Below are 5,020 nucleotides of genomic sequence, written 5' to 3'. Positions count from 1 at the left end.
GAGTTAAGGATAATTGTTAGCTGCCACATGGGTGCTGGGAACTGAACCTGGGTCCTCTGCAAGAGCATTCAGTGCTCTTAACCACTGAGCCATCTCTCCAGCCCAAAGGTATTATTTAATTTTCAACAGACCCATGAGAGAAGTAGAAGTTCCGTAGCCCATTTTATAGACAACCCAGAACAAAGGTGCTGTCAACATATCCAAGGTCACATAGATCACATGTGGGAGACTTAGGAATGAAGTAGGTCAACCCCAAGGCTGTTTGTTGAACTACTGTGCATGACAGATAGTGAGTGCCTTTTCAATAATTGTTGAGAGATTAAGTGAATGAACCCATGAGCAGAATCAAATTTAAACAAAATACAGAGTTTGGACAAGGTGAATTAGAGAGGTAGTTCAAAAAAGACTTCAGGCTAATTATCTGTGACCTGAACTAAACAAGTTATTTCCTTGGTTTCACTGTCTCATTGAAAAAAAAAAGTTAGGATTATTTTGGATGCCACCAAGGATGAGATGAAGTATATGTGGAGAGGAGACTACATGCAGTGTGATTTGTGGGGGCCTCTCACAGAGTCTGCAGCATATTGAATACTTACCAGGTGATGTGTAGGCTTGCTGACTTGGCTTGTGGCAAGAATGAAATGGGGGAGAGATAAGTTTTTGTTGAAAGGCTGAGAGGCAAGATGCTGAGGTGGAATTTAGGAGGAAAGCTTTAACTCAAGATGCTGTCCATCTTTGTCACTAAGTCTCCTGTTTGGGGGGAATGATGGTCTGAGTTTTCAAGTGTTGAGAGAACTTCATTGGAGATGGCTTTTAAGTTGTCTGAAAACAACTTTTTATTTCTAGTATTCCTAATAATTCTGTAGTTTACACACACTTAGACATATTCTCTCTCTTGTTTTGAAGATTTATTTTTTGTTTATGGGTATATGTGTGTACCTATTTGTATAGGTGTCTTCCTGGCACCACAGGATGGGTGGCAGGGGACCTGGAGTTTAGGTCAAGGGCAAACCACAGGGCAGGATTCCTCAGTGTTGGTTGTCTCTGTGCATAGGACGTATGAATGAGAAGTCTCACAGTGGTTTGTTGGGTCCATGTCATCTTGGTTGTTGTCCTTGTCATCATCAGGAGCATCGGGTGCCAGCCTCCCAAGCTGCCATCGGTTTCACCCAGGTGAGTTTTGGGTACCACTGCACCACCTGGTTGGTGGTGTGGTTTTGCAGAAGGCTGGCCTCAGGTGGCCGGGGCTGGAGGATGTTGTCCGGATGCACAGGGGGCCCTGACTCTGCATGATGGGATTGGAGGGTGGCTGCAGGGAGTCCAGGGCTGGGGAAGTCAAGATGGGGTCTGGGTGGGAATGAGTCTGGGTGCTGCCCACACACCCAGGAGGGTGAGCTCTAGCCTGGCTGTCCTTCAATTGTGGGCCCGGACACCTCCAGGGGCCGTGGTGTGATCCTGGCTCCCTGGACCACATCAACTGGCCTGGGACAGGGTTGGTGCATGTTGGGCACAGTCCACACTAAACTGCCTCTTCTCACCTTGCCAGGCTTCTCCTTCATCCATCGGAGGTGGGGAGAACTGGGTATCCTGCACAATCTCATGTGGGGCTCCCATCTGGTAGAGTGGTGCCATTGGGAGCTGGGGGTCAGAAGGTAGGTGGAAAATGGGCCCCAAGGCAGTAGGGTCCAGTCTGGTGTCTGGCTAGGGACTGTGGTGCCAGGAGGTGGCATGCAGGTGTTTGGGCCTCCATGGAGAGGGCTCTTTCTCTTCTTGGGTGGGCCCAGGCTCCTTTTCCAGGTTCCCGGGCCCTCTTCTCTCTCTTCTTTCATTTTCTTGTCTTTTTTATTTCTTTCCTATTTTTTTGTCCTTTTTTCTTCCTGCCCCTCACCTGCCCCTGGGTCTGGGATGAGCCCGGGCTGATTGCTGCTCCTCATAGGGCCCAGGCTCCTTTCTTTGTCATTCAGCCTGGGACCCTGTGGACTGATGCTTATCCCAGGCTCAGTTCTGTTGAGGGACTTGCTTGTAGTCAGGGATGGCCCCTGGCTGTTTTCACTGCTTTGTGGGGCCCAGGCTCTGTCTACTAACTTTTTGCCCGGGCCCCATTCTGTCAACGTTCAGCCTGGGCTCCATGGGGAAAATGGCTGCCCAGGGCTCCTGTGTCTTCCTGGGTGGGCCCAGGCTCCTATCTTGAAGGATTTTGCCTGGGTCTTTTGGGTTTTGTGGCAGGGCTACTTTGTCCCTTTTAATTCTTTCAGAGGCTGGTGTCATCAGGACAGGGATGAGGCCTGGGCTCCTTGCTACCCCTGTAGGGCCCAGGCTTCTCCCTTTTGACTTTTCAGCCTGGGCCCTCTTGGTCCAGTGATGGGGAGCCTGGGCTTGGTTCCCTGGACAGAACTGTCGGCTTGAGGTCAGGGATGGGCCCAGGCTGTTTGTTCCAGTTTGTAGGGCCCAGGCTTCTATCTTCTAGCTCTTTGCCTGCCTCGGCCCAATTGTGTCCACTCTCGGCCCAGGCTCCATGGTCTTAGCCAGGTCTGCTTGGGGAAATTGTCATCTGGGGCTGGCTGCTGTGTGATCCTGGGTGGGCCCAGGCTCCTCTTTTGGGGGCTTTTGTCCGGGCCCTTTGTGTTTTTCCTGGGCATCTTTGTCCTTCCTTTTTTTCACAGGCTGCTGTCAGGTCAGGAATGAGCCCAGGCTGTTTGCCCCTCTTTTTGTAGGGCCCAGACTTCTCCCTTTGGACTTTTCAGCCAGGGCCTTTGGTCCACTCTGGGTAGCCCAGGCTCTGTCTGTTAATGGGACTGGCCTGTGGTCGTGGATGGGCCCAGGCCATTTTCTCTGCTCTGCCGGTCCCAGACTTCTGTCTTCTAACTTTTGGTCTGGGCCCTGTTCTGTGGTGCTCGGCCTGGTCTCTTCGGCCCTGCTTGGCTGGGGCTTCATGGGGGAAATCTTTGCCCGGGGCTCCTGGGTGTCTTTGTTGGTGGGCCTGGGCTCCTGTCTTGGGGGATTTTTACCTAGGCTCTTTGCATTGTTCAGCCTGAGCATCTCTGTCTTTGTGTTCGTCTGTTCTTTCTCTGTCCTTCCCTGGCTGCCATTGCATCATGGATCACCCAGGGCTTTCGTTTGCACCTCTCTGGAGGGCCCAGGCAGGCTTCTCCCTCTGGTGTCTTCAGCCTGGGCCCTATGCGATCATGGGTGCTGGAGCAGGGCCCTTTTCCTTTGTCTGTACTCTTGGGTTGGAGATGCTCCTGGCCTGCTTGCTCCTCTTTGCCAGGCCCAGCCTTCTTTGTCCGATATCTTGCCCAGGCCCTGTCCCATCTAAGCTGAGCCTGGCAGGCTCCACCCTGTCACCCAGACTGCTGGACCTCAGGACCTGGCCCAGCATCTGGTGGGCACGTGTGTGGTGGGGGGAGGGGGCAGTGACGCTGCTGTTTCCTGCCTCACCAGGCTACCAGTTCCTCCAGAGGAGGTCCAGAAATTTCGCTGTCTGTCCTGGTGGATGGGCCTGTGGCGTACCACAGGATGGGTGGTGGGGGACCTGGAGTTCAGGTCAAGGGCAAGCCACAGGGCAGGACCCCTCAGTGTCAGTTGTCTCCATGCATAGGACGCGTGAATGAGAAGTCTCGCAGTGGTTTGTTGGGTCCATGTCGTCGTTTTTGTCGTCCTCATCGTCGTCAGTAGTGTTGGGTGCCAGCATCGCAAGCCTCCAACAGTTTCACCCAGGTGAGTGTCGGGTACCACCATGCCACCTAGGTGGTAGCATAGTTTTGCAGAAGGGCCGGCATAGGGTGGCTGGGGCTGGGGGACGTCCGGATGCAGAGTGGGCTCTGACTTCCCTGTGGTGGGGTCCGAGAGTGGGTGCAGGGAGTCCAGGGCCGGGGAACTCAAGATGGGGCCTTTGGGGTGATTGAGCACAGGTGTGGCCCACACGCCTGGGATGGTGAGCTGTAGCCTGGCTGTCTTTCCTTCTGTGTTGGGCCCAGACACCAACAAGGGCCATGATGTGATCATGGCTGTGTCGATCTAAGGAAGAGGCCTGTTTCTGGGGAGAAGGACTGGGGGGTGTGTTGGGGCTTGGGGGGGAGTGTGGAGGGAACAGGGTGTGGCCCACTAACCCAGGATATTAAGCTCTATGCAGCTTGTCTGTCCTTCATTGTAGCCCCAGTGTGGCTGCCACAGAGGCCCATGGTGTAATCAATCCTGGCTCCATGCATCTCCAGACTTTTGGCTGCATGGGGTATAGGCAGGCTGAGACCCACACACCCTGTTCTTGGATCCATGTCTGTAGGGTTATATTGAAGACTTTATTTTCCACCCTGTCCCTTTACCATAATTAAACCCCAAAGTTGAGTTGTTTTGTGTCCCCTAGAAAATGGATAGTAGATGATGAATATATAGATCGATAGATAGTGGATGATGAATAGGTAGATTTATAGATAGGTAATAGATAGCCCAATGATGTATCATAGATAGATAGATGATAGAGAGGGAGGTAGGTACGTGATAGAGTGAATAAAGGTTTCGTGATAGAATGTCTTAGGCAGACAGAGTCAAAAGCAGAGCTTCATCCATGGTCACACAGATCCTCCTCACCCTTTCTCCCTAGGATCTGGGATCTTCTCCCGGTTTCTCTGAATGACTGTCCCCTGTGCAGCCATCCCTCAGGTCCCTGCCATTTCCACCTCTTCTTACAATGACAGCTGCCATGTAATTAGATCAGGGATACCTCAAGGACCACATTGTTTCCTCTGTTACCCCCCAATAAGGTCCCTGTCTCCAACTACATCACACTAGTGGTCAATCAGGTCTTTAGTACAAGAATATGGAGTACAGTACAGTCCTTACCACCAACCAAGTATCCTTTCCCACCTCAGTGGTGCCTCTACTGCCCTCTGCCCAAGGCCATTCCATTACCATAGCAGCAATGACCCCTTCTATGATCTGCTGCCCTGTGCTCAAGGCCATTCAGTTACCATAGCAATGACCCTTTCTATGAAGTCCCAGAACTCTGACCTCCCTGCATCTG

The 5,020-nt window shown here is 52.4% G+C and overlaps 1 long non-coding RNA gene across 2 annotated transcripts; it reads left to right on the top strand.

Annotated features, from left to right (window-relative positions):
• Positions 1-68: 68 nt before the first annotated feature.
• LOC103746740 lies at positions 69-3,728 on the top strand. Of its 2 annotated transcripts, none has more exons than XR_003846396.1 (4): positions 69-108; positions 1,055-1,173; positions 1,547-1,652; positions 3,599-3,728. It is a non-coding gene; the product is annotated as an uncharacterized LOC103746740 (long non-coding RNA). The 2 variants fall into 2 exon arrangements; XR_607812.3 differs by having other exon boundaries at positions 71-599.
• The last annotated feature ends 1,292 nt before the right edge of the window (positions 3,729-5,020 follow it).

This window comes from Nannospalax galili, unplaced genomic scaffold (assembly GCF_000622305.1).
Source record: "Nannospalax galili isolate Female #2095 unplaced genomic scaffold, S.galili_v1.0 scaffold4925, whole genome shotgun sequence".
NCBI lineage: Eukaryota > Metazoa > Chordata > Mammalia > Rodentia > Spalacidae > Nannospalax > Nannospalax galili.
This window is presented reverse-complemented; position numbering and strand designations above follow the sequence as displayed.